Genomic DNA, 18,535 nt, shown 5'->3' with positions numbered 1-18,535 from the left:
TTTGATTATAGTCAAACCTGCTTAAGAGACTACCTGTATTAAATAAAAACCTGTGCTATAAGACCATTAATTTTAGGTCCATCTGTAGTGCATTTCATATAAATTGAACCTGTATTAGAAGACCCACCTGTCTTATGAGACCACTTTTTTGCTCTCCCTAAAGTGGTCCCTTAAAACAGGTTTCACTGTATCTGTTTTACAATCCTTCAGACCGTATTTTCTGGAAATTTGGAATAAAAGATCAACACTCTACCCTGCTCTCCTTGTCGGAAGCCAAATCTGGTTTCTGATTTTTTTTTCCTCTCCCAGGTATGTTTGCTTGCGTAGCAATGCGCTAGGTACCAATTGAAGCTACTGATGCTGAACTTTAGGAAGGCTCCAGCTGTTTTTTTTTGTAATTAAAATGTGTGATAGGTGGGAAGGGAACTACAAAGATAAGAAACTGCAAACTTTATTGTAATGTTTGGGGTATATCCTCCCAGGTGGCAGATGAATAAGAAACAACATTTTCTGTAGCAAAGTTTTATGCTGATGAGTTGGAAAGGGCAACAAATTCCAAACTGTGGATGCTTGCTTCTACTTCTACTTCTACTTTGTAGTGAACGCCTTCAACACATTAAAGTTTATGTCACTTGAACTACACATGGCTTAGTGGAAACATCTTTACTCTTAAATTAATTTGAGAATTATGAACAAAAACAATTCTAACATTTTTACATATTTCACATTTTTATTTTGTGTTTATATTGAGATAAAAAGAGCTACAAGAGTTCGGGTAAAAAATATCTGAGACTAAGTTATTTATTAATGGAATGACATGACCTGATCATGACTGCCTTGTCCAATTAAGAAACAGATCATGGGATGTGGTTAAAATGCCCTTGGGACAGCAACCCTTTAAACCAACTTTCTGACATCCACATCATCTACAGTGCACTCTTCAGGTTTCTATGCAAATAAACGCAAACTGAATGACAAGTTCCTGTTGTCAAAAAATAAAATGCGATCAATTCTATGCCCCTTTGACTATAATTTTTGTTGCTGCATATCTCGGGTATAAAACCCAAACTAGTTTAAATCGAGATTTGATTTTTGTAAGAGTTGTATTCTTCTTGTTAAATGTTTTAATACATAATTTATACACATAATAGATAAGGGATATGGGGAAGATCCCAATGATACCAGGACCCCTAACAATCTAAAAACTATAAAAAAGAGGAACTGTCCAATCTCCAACATGAAGCATCACCCATTGAAAGGCAAATCTTTTAGTGACCCCTTTTGCTTGTAAAACCTCAAAGCAAACAATTTTGTACAAAACCATCAGTTATGAAACATGCATGTTCCATAATGCCCATAATTGAAGTTGGAAATACCAAGGGCAGTTTTTGATGTACTATGTAAACTTGAGAAGGAGAAGTTTTTATGTAAGTTTACAGTTGCAGATCCAGGATTTCATGTTAAGAGGGGACAATGATAAAAAATTTCGAGTTAAAAATTGGTAATCATGAACTTACAACTTCATCCATATTTCCTGTACTGGTTTGAATCAGGACAGGTCTATAAATCAAAAAGGTATCAAAGGGCGATATTTGTGGTATCAAGCCAGTCTATTTTTTAGTTAATTTATATTGTGCATTGTGTCAATCTGATGAATTAAGCCTTTTTTAACTGAATTTTACTGTTTTGTTCTCATGTTCTGTTGTTACCCCATTGTCTCAGTTTAGGTGAAGGTATGGTGCCAGCAAATATGTTTAACCCTGCCACATACTATATGTGTGTGTCTCAAGTCAGGAGCCTGTAATTCAGTGGTTGTGGTTTGTTGCTGTATTTATATTTGTTTTATGTTTATTGTTTTGTAAATAAATCTGGCCGATGCTTTTCAAGTTAGAAATTTTTTAAACTCATTTGGGGCCCTTTATAGGTTACTCTGCAGCTTGGGCTTTTGCTCTGTGTTGAAGGCTGTACGATAACCTGTACGATAACCTGTAATTGCTCACCTCAACAACATTAGGTCTTTAAGTAGGATGAGAGTTGTCTTATTGGCAATCATACCTCATCTTCTTTGTTTTATACTGAAAGCTCTCTTTATAAAATGCCTTGAAAAAGAATAAAATTTCAAACAAAACAGCTTTTATTTTGATATAGTTTAATAAGGCATGATACTAAAGATTTTTATACATGTAAATCAAGAAGTAAAAACTCATTATTGTGAAGCAAGTTGCTCATAAACTATTACAACAAGAAAAAAATAAATGCAAGAAGGGGATAATGTAATTACAAAATAAAAAATGAAGTGGTTAAAACCACTTTCATTTTTATATTTTGTCGACTCAAACAATTTTATTTTTACCCCCTGGCCCAAATTTAAAAACAGATAGTAAAAAAATGTTGGCCTTAGTAGGATTGGTTATCATTATATGTTGTTGACCACACTATACTGTCAATTTCATCAACATTTTCTGCTGGAGATAAGTGACTTTGACTATCTTAGACCAATTGCAGTATACTATTAACTTTTCCACAGAAAACAGATATGGGGGACATTTTGCAACAGTGTAGTAATCTTCTTAAGATATATAGCACAGTTGTTTTTTTTATTAATAATAATAGTCTTTTATTGCTTGTGACAAACAAAATACAAATTACATTCAATTCTTTATTACTTTGAACAGTATAGTATGCATAAATATACAATTTACAAGTTGTATAGCGTTAACAAAAAAAAAGATAGATAATAAACGTCAGAATTATCAGTCACATGGTTAACAGTTTGTGAGTTTCAAAATACATGTAATATGAATATGTCTTAAATATTTTTTCTGCACTTAAATGCATAAAATAAGTTCTTTCCAAAATTACAAAGTTCCTCAGTGTTTTCAACAGAAAGTAATTGTAATAACCTATAAGTTGTAGGTCTAGACCAATATTATTTCTTGATAAACTTCTTATGTATATCAGTATATTTTTTAAAATTGTAAAATAAAATGAAATTCATCCTCTACTACATTTAGATCACGCATAATGCACATTCTACTATTTCTACTAATTCCATAAAAACGACCAGTTTCAATACATAGATTGTGTAAGGACAGACAAATTTTCGTTACCCATTTACGAGACATTAGAGAAATACATTTTCGTTAATAAAATTGTAATTCTACATTCGACACAACATACTTATATATTCTACACTTTGGTGATGCTTCAAGCATAAAATGTAACTCTTGGCTTAGCTTGGTCATATAACCGTTGTTTGGTTAATTGTAAAAATGAACTATCCAAATAAATTAACCATTGGTTGTCCCAATAATCATTCATACGAAGATCATATAACAGTTTTTTAATACAATTTACCCAGTTTTGCATTTATAACTATTGGCTACTAATTTTTTGTAGCACAACTTCATAATACAATTTTCACTACCATGAATTTTAAACCATAATTTGAACATCCTAAAATTTCACTCAGATATCAATGGAAGTCTTCCTAATTCATGATATACCATTACATCAGCAGTCAACATTTTGACCCCTAGTAATGTTTTAATAGTCTTAAGTGAACTTTTTCTACATTTTGTGCTCTATGAACACCTCATACATTAAAATACTACATACCTAAGTGTCAAATAAACTAATAGAAGTAACAGTGTTCAGGGATAAGGATGATGCAGTTTTTACTTGTTTTTGAATAAAAAGAAATCTGTGATTATGCAAATGTGATCAATCAGGGGAGATGATTTCATAGAATATATTTGAAATCTGCCAAAATTTACACTGTTTTGTGAATAGTAATAATCCAAAAATAGTTTTAACAAGTGTACACGTATTTGTGAATTAATGTATTGTTTAGTCACAAGTTGAATATTTTTCTTTATTTGAATTCTTCGATTAGTTATTCTTTTGATTACATTGGACATGGGCTTTTTAATGGAAATAACTTTTTTTAGAATTTAAGTCACTATATCTTGTTCTAGGCATTCCTTATTCATTATGATGCAACATCATTGATAATGTCTTGACAACACACATTGTTGTATTACGTCAGAGGAGTGAAATTGTCTGATTTATTTCACTTGTGAAATTATCAGTTATTATTTCACTGGGAAATTATGATATTTCATTTCAACCAATGTAATAAAATCATATCCTCTTTTCCTGCATTAGAAAAGTAATATAATGAAATATACAGTTATCAAGCTAAACATGAAAACATTACGAAACAAAACTTGTCTAACCCCAATGCTATGTCTTTGTAGAAGATGGTAATTTCATCAAATGTAGAGACCTTCTCCTTTCTCCCTTTTCTGTACAAAATCTTTGCAATATGCTTCAGACATCCTTTGATTTCCTTATCATCTTTATAAAAGTAGCAGTTGATGATATTGAACAACAATATGACAGCACTTGCTATGAACACTAACACAATGAAGACAATCAAAAATGATATGGGATTTGAAGTAGCTGGTATTTTATCAGACGCCAGTGTCAAGAAGATGACAAATGAAAGCAATACTGTCATTCCATATGATATTCTTTCACCAGAGTTATGTGGAAGCAGAAAGACCAGTGGATTCAATAATGATAATACAGCTATCGGTGTAAATACCAGGATATTATAATAAAGTGGTTCACGTTTGATATTCAGAATAACTGCCAAAGATATATTTCCTTGTTTATCAGGTTTTACTTCCCAACTTTGTACCATCCAATCTGGGCTTTTAGTTTCGTGGATGTCACTGTATGGCTTAGATACTGGTTGAAGATATATCTTCCAACTTGGTTCCCATACAAAATATTTTAATGAACATTGTTGTTCATCAAATGGAAATTTTCTGATATTAGCTGCACATTTGGAATTGATTACATGAGCAGGGAACCACTCTATGTACCCATTATGATAAATCCTGACTTTGAAAAGGCTGGTACTGCCAAATGGTTCAAGTTTATTTGCATCACTCAATAGGACAATATGTGGGAACCAGACTGTACCTGTAGAAACAGTCATTTGTGTAATATTGTTATAATCAGACGGTTTCCATCGCAGTGAAGAGTCCAGCCATGTAAGCAGTGTGATTGATGTCAATGATAATATTCCTTCTACTTCATCATAATGGTTTATTCCAAGGTTATAAAACTTAAAGTTAATCAATTTTTCATATGAATTGCCATTTTCAGTGTCAAATGGTGTTATTTCTGGATTATAGTCATTGAATAAGTCATTGTATAGTTTCTTGTGGACCGTTAAATTCTGGCATACGGTTGCCTTAGGAATACCTAATATCATATATAAAAAGAGCACTTTCACGAACATTTTCAGAACCCAGAGTGAGTTCACTCTTTGATATAGGAAGCTTTTATAGTTACTTTCAGTGATGCAGGAACTAATGATAGTAGCTATTTCAATAATGGAACAATTTCCAATTATTGATATATTTGCAAAAAAAAAACATTTTATATATCTAAATTGATATTTTGTATAGGGGAGTTTTACATTTTAATGTAAGAATACAGGCATAGATGAAGTCGATTGTATGGTGTTTATTTTGTCATTTAATATGTATTTATGTTTATTGATGTGTTAATTCAATATTTACTTGCTATTAGCTAATTGCCATTATAATATCTGATCGGGTCAATGTGTATTCTGTAAGAAGGTGTTTGGAATAATTGAAATGATTGCTCTCCAAATATATAGCTAGTCCAAAATGTAACAATTTGCTTTAAATGGTATATTAGGTGAAAGGTTATTTTATTTTTATATCTAAATTGATATTATTTTATAGGGGAGTTTTTAAGGCTAAATTTTAGAAACAATGAATGAAACATGTATGAATTCCTGAAATTACACTTTTAAAATTTATTTCTTTTAAAATTTTGGAGACCATTTATTTTTCTCCAAGAGTTTCATAAGAGAATTCTTCTAAATGGCTCTCAGGCATCATAATCAATGCTTATGCATAGTCAAAATAAATTGATCTTACTATGTAGAAACAAAATATGTTTACTCTAAATGTTTCAATTAAAAGAATTGAATCTAATATGACTTGACAAGTCATTTTATGATTTACAAAGGTTTTCTCCCCATATTTGCATTCGGTCCCACAGGTAATAATATGCCCCCTGTGTGTTGCGCTGCAGGGATATGGTTATGGTCTCTATATGCCAGTTTGTATGTCCATCAGAGGCAGTTTGACATAAAGCTTTCATACTTGGTAGGATTATTTAATATATTTTTATATTTGCAAAAGTAATCTTAACAATTAAATTTTTTTTTCTTGTATTGCACTTGAATGAAAACATTTTATATTTAACAGATATATTCAAGAAATATACTACTATTTTTTTTATACTTACTGATTTTCGCGCAACATTTTTGTATTTTTTTGGTTTTTAATGCTCTTTAAATTTGTATTTGAATTTGCCTTCTAGCTGTCTGTTTCAACCATCACTGATGGATCTGGTGTACCACATTGTTAGCCTGGTATCCTACAGCCAATAGATTGATGCCAATGCTGGTGGAGGTTTCATCCCCATAGGTATCACCAGTCTGAAAGGCAGCATTTTTTGTGTTGAAACAAAGTATCATTGGTACGAACATTTTCTGTAAATTAACTGTCTTTAGAATATTGAATTATTTTGACACAACTGTTAGGTAGTTTTGGTTTTCAATTCTTGTCAACTTCGTATTTGATTTAGACTTCCAACAATATTGATTCAAGCATCATTGATGAGCCTTATGTTGACAAAAAAGCTTGTTTGGCATGCTAAATATAAACTGGTTCTTTTGCAAGTTTTTTTAACTGCTGGGTTGATGCCACTGCTGCAAGAAGTTTGGTCCCTGAGGTTATCACCAACCAGGTAGTCAGCACTTCTGTTTTGACATGAATATCCTTGGTACTCTTGTTAATTGCATGAACATGACAGGAAAAAAATATAAGTGTACTATTCTGGCGGAAAAAAAGTATTTTCCATAATTTTACTTGATATTACAAAAAAAATCGTGAAATGTCAAATAGAGTTTTTATTAGAAATTTGTTATATATCAATATTTTTTTTTTGTCATTCGCTATATTATAGGATGGTCTAAATTGCATGAAATGCGTTTATTAAGCTTTATATACACAGAATACCTAGTGGAAATAGCAAAGTAATACCTTTATTTTTCTTATATAAGTTTTTCCTTAATTCTCTGAATTTTGGACTATTTAATTAGCTGATCAGAGATATCCACCGTGAAGTTTATTCCCTTTTAGAAAAAAAGAATATAAATCTGCTGTGTTTTAACTCTAGTGTCTATCTTTAGAGTGTCAATAGTTTTTTCTTGCCTAAACGAATTAAAAAAAGAGACCTAGTCGTGCAGTTTCCAGCGCCAGTGTAAACAATGTATTAGTTTGTGATTATGTCAGTTTAAGGGGAACCACTAGTGGTATGGCAATGATATTTGGTATGCAGTTGCGTAAGCAGTTGCACAACTCAGTTTTGAGGTGATTATTTGGTCCCATTCCCTTAGTCATGGTCTATTGACTTTTAAACTTTTTTTGCTTAGTTTATATGTATAAGTTTGTGATTAGGACAATTTAAGGGGAACCACTACTGGTAGGTCATGCAGATGTATTATCATTGGCACATCTCATTTCCATGGATTATTTGGCTGTGCCCCCTCAATCATGGTCTAGTGGCTTAAATGTTGGCATAGTTTACATGCTAAAGTTTGTAATTAGATCAGATTCAGATGAACCACTTATTAGCATTTGCAAATCTCTTTTCAATGGAGATTTTATGGACCAACCCCCTCTGATGGTTCATTGACTAAAACTTTTACAAAATTTACAAGTTAAAGTTTGTGTTTAGGTTAGTTTGAAGGGAACTACTTATGGTAAGTCAATTGTATTCTGTATGCAGTTTTATTCGCATTGGCATTTCTAAATTTCATGAAAGTTATTTGGCCCTGTACCTTCAATCATGGTTCATTGTATTTGAATGTTTTGCATAGTTTACATGTTCAAATATTGCAGTTTAGATTCATAATTTGAATACTATCAAAATTACAAAAAGTATGTATCTGTGTCAATAATTTATAATTATTTAAAGTTGCTTTTTGAGAAGTGAATATTCTTCAGTGATATTTTATAAATATGTGTTGAAAATCTAGTAAAAAAAATGAGTGTTATGCATATATGTTATGAATGTTATTAGAATTTTTTTATTGAATTAAATATATTGACATTATAGTAAGGTATTTAACAGAATCTTTATATTATTGTTGAAAAGCAGATAACTGTGTTTCATTGCTTTGGTATTTTAATTACAGTTCTAAAAAAAATATTGTTCATACATTTGAAGGAAAAAAATCCTTACAGCCTTTCATCTGATACATAAATGCTCCATTTGCCATTGAAATTAAGTAATTTTAAGAAATTGTTCAGAAAATGATACTTTATTCAGGCAACAGTAGTTAACCGATGTTCAAACCTTGCAAAGCAACGAAGAAGAGACAGATAAAAAAAATGAACAGAAACTCAGATAATTGAATGAACTTCAAACGGAGCAAGACCTGGTATGTCAACAGGGTAAACATCTCCTGCTATACATGCATCACCTGCCATGTGAATTCACATTCAGTAAAAATGTCACAATTGTGAAAGGACAAATTGGTAAAATTACAGGTCAGACAACTTACTGGTATCTTAATATCTAAGACCTCGAAACCATGTCCCTAGTGAGTTGAGACACCAACACATCGTATCAATCATCAAATTCGTGATAATGCGGTTAATTATTTGGGTTGTATGGAGGATGGGTGGTTGGGCAGAAAGACAGACAGTAATGTTTCTGTGTTTGAGATATAATGGATAAGCTTTAGTTCATCAAGAATATATACCATGAGCTGGAGGCCAAATGGTATCTTTTTAACATACTAATGCATATCCATTGTGTCTCGTACTTAAACTATTGTTGTGACGACTTTCCTGAATTAAAGTTCCTTTCCTAATTAGACCCTATTATTTGTGAGCTTAAATAACAACTGAATTCTCTGAACTATTATGCAATTAGATCAACAGTCACGTTGAAGATTTTAATAGTAATGAAAATTATTTCAAAATTATATGAACTTACTTGTTTGAATTGTTTTGCATTTGTCATTTTGGGGCCTTTTATAGCTGACTATGCGGTATGGGTTTTGCTCATTGTTGAAGGCCGTACAATGACCTATAGTTGTAAACTTCTATGTCATTTGGTCTCTGGTGGAGAGTTGTTTCATTGGCAATTATATCACATCTTATTTTTATACGCCCTTTTACGGGACGTATTATGGTATACCGTTGTCCTTCCATCGTCAACATGTCGGACAATAACTCAAAAATGCTTTAACCAATTTGCATGAAACTTTGGTGAATTGTTTATATCTATTGAAGTAAGCTCCCTTTCGATTTTTATAAATTTTAGATTTTACGTTTCGGAGTTATGGGTTTTATTCATAAAAAAGGGGGGATTTTCCAGTTTTCGGACAATAACTCAAAAGTGCTTTGAGCAGTTTTCATGAAACTTTGGTAACTGGTTTATATCTATTAAAATAACCTCCCTTTAGTTTTTTTATAAATTTCTGATGTGACATTAAGGAGTAATGGAACTTTATTCTTTGAAAAGCGACGGGCGTATCATGCACTCATGGCACAGCTCTTTATTATATTTACAGTAAAAGGCATATGATACAAAAAAAATAGTAAAAAAGTGAAAGCTTAAGCATAGATTTCAACTATGTCTACAAGTATTACTCTCAACGTTAACTCTTTTATTCATCCTTACCTTGTGTCGATCTTTTCTATTTATGTTACTAAAGCGAGACAAAGCGATCCTAGACTTCGTTGTCAGTGACATTATCAGCATGGTCAACATTTATGTTTATTCTGTGGTTTAAGTATTTTTTAGACATCGTTAACTTTCTCAAACCTTTATGGAATTTGATGAGATTTGGGCAGAAGCTTTTTATGACCAAAAGACAGTATCCAGAGCAAATTATGACATACCTATTTTCTTTTTTTGGGTATACATATATATTACTGATAAAAGGTCTCAGTTTTTTTTGCAGTTAACAATTATATACAGTCAGGGGTTATAGTTTGTTACTCATCAATGACCTTGTCAAACCTTCATACAATTTTGTAAATTTTTGCAGAAGATTTTTTGTGTTTTAGAGATAATGTCTGATGCAAAATTTCCATTTTTTTCCCTCCATTTTTCAGGGTTTAACTGATGGATGGACTTACTTTTAAAAGACAGTCTTGGATTAATTTTTTGTTTACATGATAAACTTGTAAACTTTCATGGATTGTTATGAAACTTAGATAGAAGCTAATTATACGATCAAGAAATAGCATATAAGGACAACATTTAATTTTTTTCAAAAATTGTGTATTTTACTGATATATATGGCCCACTGACTGCCATAAGAGAGGGGCCTGCTCCAGTCATGCTTCAGTGGTCCCTAAATAATCAACCAAATTTTCCCCACAAAAGGGGGTGGCTTGAAGATGGCACTTTATGGTATTTCTGTGCAATAACTTGAATACTGTTCAACCAATTACTTCAAATGTGAATACATTGTTTCTGATGACAAAATTGAGGTCAATTTATAATATTTACAATTCTAACTATTGTCATTGAGGAGCTATGGTCCTTTATTTAATGGGAAATGACATTATAAGTTGTTTCCTTTCAATAGATTTGGAACCATCCAACTGATGCATTTAAAATTGTACAGCAGGTGTTTCAGTTGGTAGCGGCGGAAGGCTGCAGCTGTTTCTGTGCCTTAACATCTGTACCTTTCAACGAATACTTTTTAAATTTTGATATGTCATACGGATTCCAAAATATAGGTCTAGTGTGATATTGAAGATTTTTATTTTTGCCATCAAGGAGTTGAGGCCCATCACTGCTATAAAAATGACACTAATAAATGTAATAAAAACCTGGTTTGCTGTCATTTAAACAACCTTTTGTTTTTCTTTATAATATTGCTTAGGGAAGAGATGGAAATTAATGCATTTAACAAACAATCTTAAATATTTCTGTGGAAATTTCTTCAATAGAATTCATGAATATGTATTTTCAAGATCCAAAATGATTCTCACCCACCAAATTCAGTTGTAATATGAATATTTTCACATTCATTAAATATGTTATAGATAATGCATATTTTAAGGTTTTTCTTGTCGTAGAACACACCGAGGGGTGTTCTACGACAAGAAAAAACTTTAAATATGCATTATCTTACTTATATACCGTCAAAAAAATATTATTTTCTACAAAGATTTGCAGAATAAGCATCCTATTTTACCAATCACACTAAAGTGGGATATTCCTTTCTAATGGGTTCAGGTTTTAATATGCCCTACGGCTCATTTAGAATATGAAATAAAACTCACTTAATGAATCTAGATATAAACCTTAGAAATCATTATTCAGGCACAATAACAATATTACTGTAACTGCACGAAGTAAGACACAAATGAATTGTTACCACCCGATAACGGTGTATGAAAAAATACAAGTCATTTTGTAAGTAACTTATTACCAACATAGATTATTGAAGGGGTTGCTATGCTGTTTTTTTTCTATTTGTAATGATATTTTTATTGCGGAAAAGTGATTATGTTTTCAACAATTTTAAACGAATGAAATATTCAGAATAATTTTCTTTTGAATGACAGTACAATTTTTGTCTCGCCTTGACGGAGTCAAAAAGCGAGACATAGGTATGCTGTTTCCGGCGTCGGCAGCAGCGGCGTCAACAATGTATTAGTTTGTGATTAGGTCTAGTTTAAGGTGAACCACTAGTGGTTGGTCAATGATATTTGGTATGCAGTTGTATTAGCACTAGCACATCTCATTTCCATGGAGATTGTTTGGCCCTGCCCCCTCAGTCATGGTTTATTGACTTTGAAACTTTTGCTTAGTTTACATGTATTAGTTTGTGATTAGGTCAGTTTATGGGGAACCACTAGTGGTAAGTCAATGATATTTGGTATGCAGTTGTAGAAGCATTGGCATAACTCATTTCCATGGAATATATTTGGTCCCACCCCCGCAGTCATGGTCTATTGACTTTGAAACTTTTGCTTAGTTTACATGTATAAGTTTGTGATTAGGTCAGTTCAAGGGGAACTATTAATGGTAGGCCAATGTTACTTGGTATGCAATTGTATAAGCATTATCACATCTGATTTCCATGGAGAATATTTGGTCTCGACCCCTAAGTCATGGTCTATTGACTTTGAAACTTTTGCTTAGTTTACATGTATTAGTTTGTGATTAGATCAGTTTAAGATGAACCGCTAATGTTAAGTCAATGATATTTGGTATGCAAATTTATTGGCATTTGCAAGTCTATTTTCCATGGAGATTATATAGCCCCACCCCCTCATCATGGTTCATTGACTTTGAAACTTTTACATAAAATTGAGAATGGAATAGTTTACGTTAATGTTTGTGTTTAGGTTTGTTGAAAGGGAACAACTTATGATAAGTCAATGGTATTTGGTATACAGTTGTATTAGCATTGGCACATCTCATTTCCATGGAGATTGTTTTGCCATGTACCTTCAGTCATGGTTCATTGACTTTGAATATTTGCATAACTTACATGTTAAAGTATTGCTATTTTAATTTCAACATTTGCATTATCAAAATTACAAAAAGGCGAGACATATCTCTTTGTAAACAGTTTATTTAACAGATAAACAGGATTTAATTATATACCCCCCACCCGACCCCATTGTGAGGTACGTGGATGTTATTTAATAGAATATTTTATTAGTTGATCATTTGATAGAGTAAAAGGTAAACATAAAAACGTTAAGAACTGACACGAAGAGAGCACGAAATCGTAATACATGTACATGTAACATGAAAACGAATATCAATACATGTAGGTCACAGTATGATTTCCTATTCGGTGTGAATCAATAAGATTTTCTAAATCTTGCACACGAATGTGTTAAATCTGGCTTTTTTAAAAAGTGTTATGGAAAGTTTTACATTAAATTCATCTCACATACATGACATATATGATAATGTCCTTTATTGTAGCGATAAATTAACAAAAATTCACATTATTTGTTTCTTAAGTTTAAATGCGGGTTATTGACGATTTTTTTTTAAACCTATTAAAAATTGAAATTTAAAAAATAAATTCCCCGACCGATTGGCAACAACAAACTTCCAAACGAATTGAATTTTGAAGTAAATTATAGTTTGCATTTTCAGCAAGGAAAATAATGACCTCACACAGGTCATTTTTTTATGCCTTGAAGCATATTTTATTGAAACATGGTATCGTCCGGGTTGATTCTTCAAAAGAATGACCTATCGTTCTGAATGAAAATAACTCCATTTAGATATATAAATAGGTAGTATCTTTTAGGGTCATAACTATAAGATTGCATTAACTTTGTAATTGCCTTAGAAACGGATGAAACAATCCAAACATATCACCTTAATATTTTTTTAACATATTTAATAAAGACTTTCTTTTCTATTGTTTAATTTCAACTGGATAGCTGCATGAAACTTAAAATTTATACCAACAAAAATAGAATGCAAGTCAGATTTATATATTCATATTTTAATATACTTTTTACAATTTCTTTTTATTCATGAATTACTTTACATATGTAAATTATATATGATTACTGTATCAGAGTAGTAATATAACGAAATATACAGTTATTAAGCTAAACATGAAAATATAAGACATTACAAAACAAAACTGGTCTAACCCTAATGCTATGTCTTTGTAGAAGATGGTAATTTCATCAACTGCAGAGACCTTCTCCTTTCTTCCTTTTCTGTACAAAATCTTTGCAATATGCTTCAGAAATCCTTTTATTTCCTTGTCATTTTTGTGAAAGAAGTAGCAGTTGATGATATTGAACAACAATATGACAGCACTTGCTATGAACACTAACACAATGAATACAATCAGAAATGATATTGGATTTGATGTAGCTGGTATTTTATCAGATGCCAGTGTCAAGAAGACCACAAATGAAAGCAATATTGTCATTCCATAAGATATTCTTTCACCAGAGTTTTGTGGAAGCAGAAAGACCAGTGGATTCAACAATGCTAATACAGCTATTGGTGTAAATACCACGATGTTATAATAAAGTGGTTCACGTTTGATATTCAGAATAACTGCCAAAGATGTATTTCCTTGTTTATCAGGTTTTACTTCCCAACTTTGTACCATCCAATCTGGGCTTTTAGTTTCGAAGATGTCACTGTATGGCTTAGATACTGGTTGAAAACATATCTGCTTATTTGGTTCCCATACAAAAAATTTTAATGAACATTGTTGTTCATCAAATGGAAATTTTCTGATATTAGCTGCACATTTGGAATTGATAACATGAGCATGGGACCACTCTACATACCCATTATGATAAATGCTGACCTTGGAAAGGCTGGTACTGCCAAATGGTTCAAGTTTATTTGCATCACTCAATAGGACAATATTCGGCAACCAGACTGTACCTGTAGAAACAGTCATTTGTGTAATATTGTTATATTCAGACAGTTTCCATCGCAGTGAAGAGTCCAGCCATGTTAGCATTGTGATTGAAGTCAACGATAATATTCCATCTACTTCATCATAATGGTTTATTCCAAGATTATAAAACTGAAACTTAATCCTCTTTTCATATGAATTGCCATTTTCAGTGTCAAATGGTGTTATTTCTGGATTATAGTCATTGAATAAGTCATTGTATAGTTTCTTATGGACCGTTAAATTCTGGCATACGGTTGCCTTAGGAATACCTAATATCATATAGAAAAAGAGCACTTTCACGAACATTTTCAGAACCCAGAGTGAGTTCACTCTTTGATATAGGAAGCTTTTATAGTTACTTTCAGTGGTGCAGGAATCAATGATAGAAGCTATTTCAAAAATGGAACAATTTCCAATTATTGGTATATTTGCAAAAAAAAAACATTTTATATATCTAAATTGATATTTTGTATAGGGGAGTTTAACATTTTAATGTAAGAATACAGGCATAGATGAAGTCGATTGTATGGTGTTTATTTTGTCATTTAATATGTATTCATGTTTATTGATGTGTTAATTCAATATTTACTTGCTATTAGCTAATTGCCGTTATAATATCTGATTGGGTCAATGTGTGTTCTGTCCAAAGAAGGTGTTTGGAATAATTGAAATGATTGCTCTCCAAATATATAGCTAGTCCAAAATGTAACAATTTGCTTTAAATGGTATATTAGGTGAAAGGTTATTTTATTTTTATATCTAAATTGATATTATTTTATAGGGGAGTTTTTAAGGCTAAATTTTAGAAACAATGAATGAAACATGTATGAATTCCTGAAATTACACTTTTAAAATTTATTTCGTTTGAAATTTGGGAGACCATTTATTTTTCTCCAAGAGTTTCATAAGAGAATTCTTCTAAATGGCTCTCAGGCATCATAATCAATGCTTATGCATAGTCAAAATAAATTGTTCTTACTATGTAGAAACAAAATATGTTTACTCTAAATGTTTCAATTAAAAGAATTGAATCTAAAATGACTTGACTAGTAGTCATTTTATGATTTACAAAGGTTTTCTCCCCATATTTCCATCGGTCCCACAGGTAATAATATGCCCCCTGTGTGTTGCCCTGCAGGGATATTGTTATGGTCTCTATATGTCAGTTTATATGTCCATCAGAGACAGTTTGACATAAAGCTTTCATACTTGGTAGGATTATTTAATATATTTTTATATTTGAAAAAGTAATCTTAACAATTTAATTTTTTTTCTTGGATTGCACTTGATTGAAAACGTTTTATATTTAACAGATATATTCAAGAAATATATTACTATTTTTTTTATACTTACTGTTTTTTCCGCAACATTTTTGTATTTTTTTGGTTTTTAATGCTCTTTAAATTTGTATTTGATTTTGCCTTCTAGCTGTCTGTTTCAACCATCACTGATGGATCTGGTGTACCACATTGTTAACCTGGTATCCTACAGCTATATGCTAATTGCTTTTATAATATCTGATCTGGTCAATGTGTGTTGCTGTCCAAATAAGGGGTTTGGAGTAATTGAAAAGATTGCTCTTCAAATATAAAGCTATTCCAGAATGTAACAATTTGCTTTTAATGGTATATGAGTTGAAAGGTTATTTTTTTATATCAAAATTGATATTTAATTATTGAGGAGTTTTTACATTTTAAGGTTAAATGTTAGAAACAATAAATGAAACATGTATGAATTCCTGAAATTAACACTTTATTTCATTAAAAATTTGAGGACAGTTTTTTGTCGAGCCTGCGACTTTTGTCGCAGAAAGCTCGACATAGGGATAGTGATCCGGCGGCGGCGGCGGCATTAGCTAACTTCTTTAAAGCTTTATATTTTAGAAGGTGGAAGAGCTGGATGCTTCATACTTTGTATATGGATGCCTCATGTTACGAAGTTTCAGTCAGTCACATGTCCAATGTCCTTGACCTCATTTTCATGGTTCAGTGACTAATTGAAAAAAAAGTTAAGATTTTTTGTAATGTTAAATTCTCTCTTATTATAAGTAATAGGATAACTATATTTGGTATGTGCGTACCTAACAAGGTCCTGATGACCGTCATACAGTTTTCATTTGACCTCGACCTCATTTCATGGATCAGTGAACAAGGTTAAGTTTTCGTGGTCAAGTCCATATCTCATATACTATAAGCAATAGGTCTCGTATATTCGGTGTATGGAAGGACTGTAAGGTGTACATGTCCAACTGGCAGGTGTCATCTGACCTTGACCTCATTTTCATGGTTCAGTGGTTATAGTTAAGTTTTTGTGTTTTGGTCTGTTTTTCTTATACTGTATGCAATAGGTCTACTATATTTGGTGTATGGAATGATTGTAAGGTGTACATGTCTAGCTGGCAGGTGTCATCTGACCTTGACCTCATTTTCATGGTTCAGTGGTTATAGTTAAGTTTTTGTGTTTTGGTCTGTTGTTCCTGTATTGTATGCAATAGGTCTACTATATTTGGTGTATGGAATGATTGTAAGGTGTACATGTCTAGCTGGCAGGTGTCATCTGACCTTGACCTCATTTTCATGGTTCAGTGGTCAAAGTTAAGTTTTTGTGTTTTGGTCTGTTTTTCTAATACTATATGCAATAGTTCAGCTATATTTGGTGTATGAAAATATTTTATGATCTAAATGTCAGTCACGCAGGTTTTATGTGACCTTGACCTCATTTTCAAGGTTCATTGCTTAGTGTTAAGTTTTTGTGTTTTGGTCTGTTTTTCTTAAACTATAAGCAATAGGTCAGTTAAATTTATAGTATGGAAGAATTGTTAGCTGCACATGCCTGCCTAGCATGGTTCATCTGACCTTGACCTCATTTTCATGGTTCATTGGTCAATGTTTAGTTTACCTGGTTAATGTTAAGTTTATGTGACAGTTGTAATAAAGCTTTATATTTAGGACTATCAACATAATATCAATGATTAGTAAAGAAGGCGAGACATTTCATCGTGTGCACTCTTGTTTTTCTTTCTGAGAGTTTGATTACACTACAGGGATATTGTAATGGTTTCTGTATGTCAGTTTGTATGTCCATCAGAATCAGTTTGACATAAAGCTTTCGTACTTGGTAGGATTATTTGATATATATTTATATTTGGCAAAAAAAAAAGTAAACTTGATTGAAAAAATTAATATTTTTTATTACAGATATATTCAAGAAATATATTATAATTTTTTTTATACTTTCTTACTGATTTTCACACAACTTTTTGGGAATTTTTAGGTTTTTAATGCTCATCAAATTTGTATTTGATTTGGCCTTCCAGCTGTCTTGTTTCGACCATTACTGATGGATCTGGTGTACCAAATTGTTAGCCTGGTATCCTACAACCAATAGATTGATGCCAATGCTGGTGGAGGTTTTTATAGAGATCACCTGTTTGGAAGGCAGCATTTTTTGTGTTGAAACGAAATATCATTGATACGATCATTTCTGTAAATTAACTGTCAATGAAATGTTGAATTATTTTAACACAACTTTTAGGTAGTTTTGGTTTTTAATGCTTTTCAACTATGTATTTGATTTAGCCTTCTGACAATGTTGATTCAAGCATCACTGATGTCAGGTTGACGAAAAAGCTTGTCTGGCATGCTAAAATATAAACAGGTTGTTTGGCAAATTTTTTTACTGCTGAGTTGATGCCACTGCCTAAGGAAGTTTGGTCCCTGAGTTTATGACCAACCAGGTAGTCAACACTTCTGTGTTGACATGAAATATCTTTGGTACTCTTGTTAATTGCATGAACATGGCAGAAAAATAATAGTGTACTAATCTCAGGGAAAAAAAGGATTTTCCTAATTTTACTTGATATTACACAAAAAAAATCATTTAATGCCAAATAGTGTTTTTATAAGAAATTTGGGGGTTATTTGCATTTATATTAAAGGTTGGTCAAAATTGCCTCAAATGGGTTTATTCAGTTATATATAC

General features: G+C 31.7%; 1 protein-coding gene and 1 long non-coding RNA gene across 2 annotated transcripts in view; one reads left to right on the top strand and one right to left on the bottom strand.

The window, feature by feature from the left end:
- Positions 1-18,535, bottom strand: part of LOC127698778 (uncharacterized) — a 280,956-nt gene that overhangs the window by 10,279 nt on the left and 252,142 nt on the right. The gene's annotated exons all lie outside the window — the stretch shown is intronic.
- The window catches only part of LOC127698721 (Fanconi anemia group M protein-like), a 66,096-nt gene that overhangs the window by 27,224 nt on the left and 20,337 nt on the right, over positions 1-18,535 (top strand). The gene's annotated exons all lie outside the window — the stretch shown is intronic.

The sequence above is a fragment of the Mytilus californianus genome, unplaced genomic scaffold (genome assembly GCF_021869535.1).
Source record: "Mytilus californianus isolate M0D057914Y unplaced genomic scaffold, xbMytCali1.0.p SCAF_4, whole genome shotgun sequence".
NCBI lineage: Eukaryota > Metazoa > Mollusca > Bivalvia > Mytilida > Mytilidae > Mytilus > Mytilus californianus.
This window is presented reverse-complemented; position numbering and strand designations above follow the sequence as displayed.